The sequence below is a fragment of the Tachypleus tridentatus genome, chromosome 3 (genome assembly GCF_004210375.1).
Source record: "Tachypleus tridentatus isolate NWPU-2018 chromosome 3, ASM421037v1, whole genome shotgun sequence".
In the NCBI taxonomy this organism is placed as follows: Eukaryota; Metazoa; Arthropoda; class Merostomata; order Xiphosura; family Limulidae; genus Tachypleus; species Tachypleus tridentatus.
Window position 1 is genome coordinate 222,913 of NC_134827.1, and position 11,231 is coordinate 234,143.

General features: G+C 35.9%; 1 pseudogene; it reads left to right on the forward strand.

Annotated features, from left to right (window-relative positions):
* LOC143247895 (calcitonin gene-related peptide type 1 receptor-like) overlaps window positions 1-8,543 on the forward strand; it is a 24,900-nt pseudogene extending 16,357 nt beyond the window's left edge.
* Window positions 8,544-11,231: the final 2,688 nt, after the last annotated feature.

Genomic DNA, 11,231 nt, shown 5'->3' on the forward strand with positions numbered 1-11,231 from the left:
ACATTACACTGGATCTGAAACGAACTCTAACACTGTCTTTCTGATTATCAGCAACCTTTCCAGTTCATTTATAATTAGAGTTCAGTCTCATTCTTTATTTCAGAATAGAATATTAAATAATTTGTTCTAAGTGTTTTTATTTATCAAATAATTTCTAAAAGGCATCACATTTTCATTTTGAGTCTAGCTCATCAAAACTGGTTTTATAATAACAGTGACACTTTTTCCATAAAACATTACATTTGATTATATAAGAGTAACTAAGGCAAAGACAGACAAATAAGTACATTCATAAAGGCGCTCACTGCTCTAAAGGTAGTGTAACTTTACTAGTCCATATTTGCGTAGAAAATAGCAGGATACAAAGATTTCTTTAAAGGTTATGTATATTGCATTCTTTAAGATAAAAAGATAAACGTTATACACCGCACATCCTCAATAGATGGCACAACATGTCATCAGATCTATTGAGTTCCGTTAATGGAGTGAGTACATACTTGAGAAGTCTTTCCAAGTTAATCAGGCAAGCATTGCCATATAGCAACGACTGTTATAGTGTCGCCATAGTAACGCCTTTCAGTACTGATGAAAGACGTCTCCCCCTATGAAAAAAAACTAAAATGACAAAAATCTCACAACAACCAGAAGACTTGTTTTCTTTCATTCTGACTCAAATAATTCTCCAATGGCGTGGAATCAAACCCCATTTCAATGTTTGCGTGAATCTATTGATATAGATGTATAATATATGCCATTGGAAGCTTTTACTGGTATAAAACTTTGCTTAAGTCACTTTTCTATATGCTAAATCCCCCTTTAATTTTGTAAACAATTGTTTGTTTGTAGTTAAGCACAAAGCTCCACGATGGGCTATCTGTGCTCTTCCCACCACGGGTATGGAAACCCGGTTTCTAGCGCTATACCACTGGGTATCATCTTTGTAACAATAGGAATAGACGGACCTGTAACAATATATTTCTACATTAATTAGTTATTGTATCTATGGATTCACCTATAATTATCTCGTATCAAGTAGGTATTTAGATATTAAGTTATCGTATTCTTTTATATTTCTATTTTACATTGGGTTCAAAAGTATTGACAAATTATGAACTGATTTACATACCTAAAACATTCCTAAGGTATCGATAAGTGTTTAACACTGATATGCTTAATTTAGTTTAGTTATATATAGTTACTGCAATTATTCATTAAGACCAAATACTCAGATGTGTCTATTATCTGCTGACATGAAAAACAGCACAAAACAAGCAAGACGTTTCAGGTGTAACCACTAGATGTCGCCTGTGTTGCTTTTTTTTTGCTTTGTTTTCATACTATTTCTGTTGCTCCCAGATGCTCAGTAGCCGTTCTGAAGACTTATAACGTTAAAGCCAGTATTAAACCCGTGGTGGGCACAGTATACATATCCCATTATGCAGCTTTATACCAACTGACAAACAACTTCCTTTTAAGTTGTTTCAGAGTTTTAAGACACTTTCCGAACCATTTATTTCTCAAATGTTTACTAAAGATATATTTTTCACCATTTCTGATTCTATATGTGATTTAGCTTTTAAAATTTTTTTCCTTTAAGTTCTCTTTAACATTATTGCGACGAAGTTACCTTATAATTAACTAAGAATGCAGTTGTTGTTGTTTTTACTATATACATTTTAATCTTGACAATTCAGGCCAAGTGTAAATTAACATTGTACCAATTCAGGCCAAGTGTAAATTATTTATTGAATGTTTATAAAAGTACCTTTTCACTTTCATGGAAAGTAACACATATTATTGTCTTCACAAAAATTACAAAGGGTATTTTCATCACATATATTAAACTATTGGATCACTGTTCTTAGTAACTTACGTTCACGCCTCCCCTCAAAGAGTTTGTTTTGAATTTCGTGCAAAAAACTACCGTTTGTCCCATCCAGACCTGTTCACCGTTTGGCCAGCCTTCTTACCAATAGGATTTACCGTTACTTTATAAAGTCCCTACGGTTTTGCGAGATATTTAATGACAGAGATTAAACCAGACCAGAGCAGAGTCGAGCATCTTAAACCAGGCCATGCTAAGTCTCTGAAAGAACACGAGCAGTTGCTTACCAGAAACAAAAATAGTGGAAAGAAGGGAACAGAACATAGTAGAACGGAAGATTACTACTATTCTTTGAACGTACCTAGCGGTTAGCGTGCCAAAAAATCCGAAGGTTCTTGAGTCGAGCCTCGTTGCCATAAAATTGCTTTCTGAAATTTGGAACTGTGAATCTGTCTTAGAAGTAATGGTCGAACTATAACTTTTATTTTTTTCAGTATAAATGTTCACAAAAAGGAATTACTTTCGATGCCTCAACCATATTTCTGTATATTGAATAAAGCAGAACACTTATAATCAGGTTTTAAAATCATAGTTTCATATAATTGTAAATAGTTTACTATCTAGTAATAATTTTATTGTTCCTTGCTATCTTATCAAAACAAATTGTCAAATAAAATACGGTGGTTCAAATTATGAAGATCTGCGCTAGCAGGTTGTTTGTCTATAACTGGTAGGTTTTAATCACATTAAACGTTTATCTGTCACTGGTAGGTTTTAATCACATTAAACGTTTGTCTATAACTGGAAGATTTTAATCACATTAAACGTTTGCGTATTGTTAAAATAATTACACAGTTTTTTATTTGATAGTTTTTGCTTCCAAATTTTCTGCAACTATTCAAACAAATTTTTTCTTGTTGTGACGAAATCCTCATGATACGTCACGTTGGGAGAAGCTATCGATTCTGTCAATAAGAAAACTACACATCATCTTAATACTGCCTGCTGTTATGCAGACCTTGAAAGTTCTTATACAGAGATTCCACCTCATCACAAATCTTGAACTTACTGACTGAGGACTACTTTACTGTAACATGACATAGTCTTATGTATATCATTAATGTGAGCTGCTGCTACGTAGACCTTGGCCTGTCTAGAAAGTGACTTCACGACATCGTAACACAACCTACTCTTTTGTTGCCTTCACAATTCTAGAAAGCGACTCCATGACATTATAAAACAACATGATCTACTGTAGATCTTAAAAGTTCCAGAAAGTGACTTCACAACGTCACAACACAACTTTTCTAGTGTAAATCTTTCTTTGTTCAAAAAGCTATCAATAAAACAGTAGAAAATGGAGAGAATGAAAGAAAGTTTTGTTTGTTAGAAAGCTACACAATGGGCTATCTGTGCTCTGTCCACCACATCGAAACCCATTTTAGTGTAAGTCCCCAGACATACCGCTGTGCCACTGGGGACCATACTGTGAAAGCGTAACGTACCAAGGTAGATTTTTATATATCTCTTGTCGAGGTTTCTTGTGGATTTGTAAGAAATTCATTTTCAACTGCATGAATCTTGGATAATTAGACTTTTACGAAATGTAACAAATTAACTGGTTTTAAGTTTTTTTAGATATACTATAATAAAGATATAATTTCAAACACATTAGACATTGGCTTCAGAGGTACTGTTCCAATTGGCTTTTTTCCGAACCTGTTTTGGAAAGCCCAGACAAAATCTATTAATAAAATACGAGAACACTGTAATATTTTTGTTATTTTGTTTATTAATGAGCACTCGATTTAAAAAAGATGTAAATAAATAAATCCATCAATCTCTTCTTTGTGGCATGCGAGAGTTAAAACAAAAATCAAGAACATATATTCTTACTTGTTTACTGACTGTAATTTAATAAAGTTAATTACATCCTGGCCTCTACCTCACTCCTTGTCAATAACCATGTACGGTTTGGCCCTGATGAGTATCTGTCTTATTGAAAAGGCATAATTTTGAACTACTTACCAAAGGGAAGACAGCCAGTCAGTAGCCCTCAACCACCCCCCATTCACGTTAACTGACTGACTGCCATCTTATACACACATGTAGTTTAGAGTGAGTGGAATAATTTATGGTATCGCATAGTTTCGAATCCGACAGACCAAATTCTAAATCTCAGTCTCTCGGAGTTTATAAATGTATGATTATAAATGTAAGTCTGGCTGAATGCTCGAGAGCTTAATTTTAAGAACCAAAATAACAAGCACGAGATTCTTTACTCTCATTGTATTTTTTTTTTCTCTTTTTATTATTTGGCGCAGTTTCACTTATCGCTTAGATATTATTAAATTTAGGCCCGGCATGGCCAGGTGGTTAAAACGCTAAACTCATAATCCGAGGGTTGCGGGTTCGAATTCTCGTGACACCAAACATGTTCGCTCTTTTAGCAGTGGAGGCGTTATGAAATGACGGTTAATCCCACTATTCGTTGGTAAAAGAGTAGCCCAAGAGCTGGCGGTGGATGGTGATGACTAACTGCCGTCCCTCCGGTCTTACACCACTAAATTAGAACGGCTTGCGCGGATAGCCCTCATGTAGCTTTGCGCGAAATCCAAGAACAAACAAATGAACAGACATTATTAATTTTATTACAGTTGCAAAACGCATGCGTATTAAAATATATTAAACTAATTATTAAGATGTACATGACAAACTTTATACACGCTTGTTTAACACTAAAATATGTACTCATTAGTTTGATAAACAGAAAAACTAAATCCTATATATATAGTTAGTTTTTACATAAGATGTTTCAGCAGCAGAAATACTGCTTATTGACTTATCGATACACGTGGTGCTTTAGTAAACCTACTGTATACTTACATGATACTATATTGCAGAATCATTTATGGTTATATAACATATATGATTAACAATTTAGAGTTATTGATATAAGAACATGTTACATTTACATCCCGGTTTCCAAGTTACGCAAAATCGAAGCAACGAAATTAATCCGTGTACAAGAAACGTGTACAAAATTATGCTTTAACATAATGGTATCCCTTTATCGACCGTTTCTATACTGTAACATTATGCCACGTTTGATGTTAAGAAATAAGCGTCTATCAGATGTGAATTTTACTCGCTGAACAAATTCATACATCTGTAGTCTTCGCCTTAACTCACGACAGTTGACAACCACATAAGTGACCAAAGAAAATTGTTTTTAAAATCACCCATATCTCATCCACAAAAGCGGTATGTGAAATGTAAGAACTGAAATACGGATACAACCATCACTAGTCTGACGTGTGGCCGTTGCCTGCGCACACTTGGTACTTTATTGAGTATACGCATTGAAGCAGTCAAAAACTGGGGCATTAACATCGTTGTTTCATTTTGGTAAAATGTATCAAACAAGAGGAGAGGGTATGTTTAGATATATTAAAATACAACATAAAGTGAAGGAAACCGTTCACCAAAACAGAAGTAGCAGAGTGTATGTTAAAATGTAACATAAAATTAACGAAACTGTTCATCAAAGCAGAAATAGCAGAGTTTATGTTAAAATACAACATAAAGTGAAGGAAACCATTCACCAAAGTAGAAATATCAGAGTGTATGATAAATTCAACATATAGAGAAACCACTTTGGCCGAAAGAGCAGAGTCTATTACTTTATTTACAAAAATATTTGTTCCAAATCGAGAATCGTAAACAGGATTCCATTCAGTAACCGAACACGAGAAGAACTCTAACAGTTTCGCAGAGAACGTACGTGTTTTTTTCGAAGATGAAACTCTCGAAAGTAGTTAATTAAACCAAGACTTGTTCAGTCCGTTCAGATTAAGAATTCATTATACGATAGCTTATCTATAGCACGTTTTTGCGCTTACACGTGTGTTCTCCAAATGATCGGATACTCGCTTTCTGTTACAACTGGTATAGCTTTCAATTTTGCATTTAAAACGTTTTTTTTCCTTTTTTTTACTATTTGTAGTTAGCCATTTAAAGAGAGGATAAAACAAATACATCTTGCCAATAACTCCACAGCCAACTCTTGGTTTACTTTTTTCTGTTCGAATATTTGGATTTGACTGACACTCTTATATTACACTCAAGACCTCAAAATCCAAAGCGCTTTTGTGAAATTTGAATACGACCCATGAACTCTAAGATTCATAATCCATCTAATCATCTGACCCAAATCTAGTGGAAAGTGTTTTCGTCGCAAGTAACTTTTGAGCACCCGAATTCATAACAGGGATTGTTAATTATAATAAATACTTGGGTCTGGCTTCATATATACAACAGTAATATTTGTTTGTTTGTTTTTTTAATTTCGCACAAAGCTACTCGAGGACTATCTGTGCTAGCCGTCCCTAATTTAGCAGTGTAATACTAGAGGGAAGGCAGCTAGTCATCACCACCCACCGCCAACTCTTGGGCTACTCTTTTTACCAACGAATAGTGGGATTGACCGTCACATTATAACGCCCCCACGGCTGAAAGGGCGAGCATGTTTGGCGCGACCGGGATGCGAACCCGCGACCCTCAGATTACGAGTCGCACGCCTTAACACGCTTGGCCATGCCAGGTCTACAACAGTAAAACAAAATACATTTTGGATGCATAATTGGTATGAGTGTTGCCCATTGATATGCTGGGGGTTGTTGTTGTTTTTTTCTAGTGTGTAAGACTTCAAGAGTCTAATTTACTCAATGGTACATCGAAAATGGAGAAGGAAAATCGTAAGTTATAAATATGTTCTACCAGTTTCACTGTCATCTGACGTAATATTAACAGGCATTTGGATTGATGGTACTGATGATGTCACTTGGGTTAAGTAGCACAGTCTTATACTACAGGAGTATATTTCCCTTTTCGAAAATATTTTTATAGTTCAAAATTATGTGGTCCTGATACGCGCCTTCTTCCTTTAGGACCACACTTTGTGTGGCATATAACACCTTTGTACTCCTTTGGCAAAGCCCCTCTGTGACTCAGTATGTCTGTGGATTTAAAACGCTAGAAACTGGGTTTTGATACCCGTGGTGAGCAGAGCGTAAATAGCCCATCGTGTAGCTTGGTTATTAACAAACAAAATTATTGCATGGCCGAAAGATGTTTCGTTTCAGTGAGGGCCTTATTAACCACTGTGTTGGTTCTATAATTGCAAAATACCACAACTTCAGTAGCTGGTACACGGAGTGTACATGAAATTAGAGTTCAACTGATAACCCATGATATGACAAAATATTAATCTTGACACCAGCTCCACCTTTAGAAAATATATCAAATATTATATTTTTATCACAGTCATATCATAGTGATAAATAATGTACTAAAGTCTGGGATTTGTTACAAGATGGTGTCCAGTTAAAAGTGATGCAGAGAAGTAAAAACGGTATTAACTGAATAAACTGGACAAAAATATAAGGATGTAGCAATAGTCAAGTTCATTACTGCAAATATACCTCAAGGTAGTTTCGTTACAAATGAATCAACGTTCATAGCAGATATTTAGTCTTTTTTTAACGTCTCCTGTAAACAAGAATTCTGAGATCAATTATTCTAGAATATTATTTATTTGAAAACTGCAAAAGTTTCTAACTACGGGTAAGCTTCCAGACGTTATATTATAAAATGTAAAATAAAATGTTAAAGAAACGACAAAGCTAAGATCTGTGGATGTTACGAGAAAAAATTATGTTTGAAATAAAAATATTTAAAAAATATTCGAGAGAAGTACCTGAATACTCTGCCAGAAGTACATGAAATACAGTATGGCCATAAACTACTGTAGTCACTTTGTAGTGTCCCTGATAAGTGTCCATACAACACATAATGGTGAAAAATGTAGGGCCTTATTATCATCTATAGGAAAGAAGATGAGGTAATAAAAAGAAATTAATACATATTGTTGTCAAAAGCATAGTCGGTGCCATAATTAATCAAATGCTAAACAAATTTTGGAGCAAGATTAAATCACTTGAATGTAAGTATGGTATCACAGGAGAAATTCTGTTTGTTGTTAAGCACAAAGTTACACAATGGGCTATATTGTGTATATTTAGTATCAAGGCCCGGGTTTTAGCTTTATAAACCTCCACATTTACCGCTGAGCCAGAGGTGGGGGGGGGCACAAGAGAAGGTTTGGTTTGTTTGTTGTGAAGCGCAAAGCAACATAATAGACTATCAGTGTTATGCCCCCCTCCCAAAGGTATTGAAATCCAGTTTTTAGCATTATAAGCCTTCAAATTTACTACTCAGCCACTGAAGGGCACAAGAAAAGGCAGAATACTGGTTAGGAGATCATCTGGAGGTATGATTTTAAAATACTTCTCATGCTGAGGTCACACTCCGACGCCATGTCACTTTTATGTCACTATTCCTCAACAGATAATGCAGTTAAAAATTGCAAAGGAGCCACTAAGTATGTAGCACAGAAATACATTACTGGACAGCAACGTTTATTAATTTCGTTTTATAGATTCACATCATTAAATCGTGTTTATAATCATTAGGGTCTCCAATTTTCATGTTCTCACTTGCGATTCTGGAAGTGGCTAAAGGTCTCCATGACCACCATTTATCTGTAAACGAATTTATAAACTACCAGAGGGAAAAACCCCATGGAAGCTCTCAGGGGTGGCTAAGAAAGACAGATCCGAATATTGACGCCCCTATGTCACTCCCCTGGTGTCCTTAAGACTTGGATACAAGCAAGTCAGTTGTTTCTCAGTTATAAACGGACACACATAAGACTTTGGTTAAACAATGTTTTAAATAAGCTTCCATCAAAAATATCTCATAAAATTATTTGCATTCACATTGCGAAAACTGTGTATTAAGTTATTTATGGGCTAACGTTGAACACATGTGCGATGGTGTTTTATAGGCATAAAATGTTTAAAACTATGATCTTGAAAAATAATATATAAGTTCCTTTATTATCCGAATCTTCAATTTATCTTACGCAATTTTACCCTAATGTAAAAGTTCCAAATTACCACAATACAGAACGGTAGACATGAATTATAGCCGCGTAAAGATCTATTAGGATCTTATTTATAGTTGTTATGTGCTATAGAGTCAAATTCATATATATATGATATATGTAACGCTATTTTATTTAAAATGTTCTATTTATGAAACTTGCTAGGAAAAAATACGCACAGGTGTCATTTCGTTACGTATTTCTATTTCTGATAATCATAAAAGGGTCGCGAGTTCGAATCCCCGTCACACCAAACATGCTCGCTCTTTCAACCGTGGGGGTGTTATAATGTGACGGTCAATCCCACTATTCGTTGGTAAAAGAGTAGCCCAAGAGTTGGCAATGGGTGTTGATGACTAGCCGCTTTCCTTCTAGTCTTACACTGCTAACTTAGGGACGGCTAGAGCAGATAGTCCTCGTGTAGCTTTACGCGAAATTGAAAATAAATCGAACCAAATCGATCATCCTGGGGGCGATTTAATTTTAAGTGTACCATCTTCTTTATTACTTCAATTTATTTATAAATGTCGTGTCAAACATAGAATCTCTTACCAGATCTATAAAGCAAGTTCTTCAATCATACCCAGTAACAAATACAAACATCTATTGTGGCGGTTTAGTGTGAGTACAATTTAACATCTTAACATTCAGTAAAATGTACGCAGTTTAAGTGTAATCAAAACCGGAAATTCCCAACAACGGACTACGTCCATTGACACGTTTATAGACGCTAATATAAACAATATTACAAAGGTAATTTATTTTAAAGTGAGTAAATAGCAGTAATTTTGTGTAAGAGACGCTTTGAATATTAATCTAAATAATGAGAGATATTAAAGTAATGAATATTGGTTTATGTCCGAAGTCCAATGTTTCTCAGTTATCGTTTGAATTAAAGGCTTAGTGAAACTATTTGGTAAAGAGTTACACAGAAATGTAAGACAACAAAAGATTTACATCATATAAAATTGAATAAAGCAATGTCAACTTTGTCGAGCAATGTGAAAACCATTTGGGAATTCTTTCATAACTTTACATTGAATCTGTTTATTGAACACTTTTATGAGCACATACACAAAAAAAACAGTACTATACTCTTAAAAAAAAGAAACGCAAAAGGCAAAATTTGAGACACATTGTTAACAAGTTTATTCCGGGTAGTTCTGTATGACATGTGAAACTTTGCACATTCACTGCTGAACATCCAAAGTCTGCAAAGGCGAATTCCACGATCACTAGTTGAAGTTTAACGTCACTCAACGTCAATAACGAGTATGCCCCCTGTAAGCTTCAATAACTGCTTGGCATCTCCTATCCATGAAAGCGATGAGATGGCGAATCACATCCTGTGGAATGGCTGTCCACTCAGCCTGCAAAGCTGCTGCAAGCTGAGGTAGAGTCTGCGGTTGAGGTTGTCGCCGTCGCAGACGTCGGTCCAACTCGTCCCAAAGATGTTCGATGGGGTTTAAATCTGGTGATCTTGAGGGCCAGGGAAGAACGTTGATGCCGCGGTGTCTTAAGAAGACAGTGGTGAGTCGGGCTGTGTAAGGACGGGCGTTGTCATGTTGAAAAACGTCGTTGACGTTCACCATCATGCGTTGCGCATGGGGCCTAAGAATCTCGTCGACGGTTGCGTACGGTCTGATCGGAAATCCTACGCAGCCCTGGTATGGTTGAGGCAGTAGACGTCGCAGTGGTGGTACTATCCCGAAGGTGACGTAACCAGATGTAGCGATCTTGTGCGGGCGTGGTCACACGAGGTCTGCCAGATCGTGAACGGTCACAAGTTGATCCATGTTGTTGGTAACGATTCCATAGCCTTGTGATGGTGCTTTGGTGGACATTCACAGCTCTGGCAACATGTGATCGAGATTCGCCTGCTTTCAAGCGACCAATGGCGTTGTTGCGTTGTGCTTCAGTCAGTCTTGGCGTAACTGTATTGCGTGTCGGTGGCTTAACACTGAGCTATGGAAACCGAGAACCCGTCACTTTTATAGGGATTTTGCACATGTTGCACTTGCAGAACATGCAGATCTCTCAAACAAATGTATTGGACACGCATGCGTTTTGGCGAAAAATCCGATGTTTTCCTCCGTTTTCAAAGTGCACAACTTTTATTGTCATTTTGGTCTGACAATCAGTGCCTTAACATGTGTAACATCACATACTCTGAGCTTGTAACGTCATTACATATATTTCTCTGTAAAATAACAAAAATATCCCTTTTGCGTTTCTTGTTTTGAAGAGTATATTTATGTTTATTGATAAACTTTCAGCATTGAAACATCACCAACAGTTCAACTTTCCAATGTTGCCTTTGATTCGTTTTATATCAAGACTTCCGTATGATATATATACTAATTTTAAAAGTACATGTTTACATTGACTGTATAACAATGC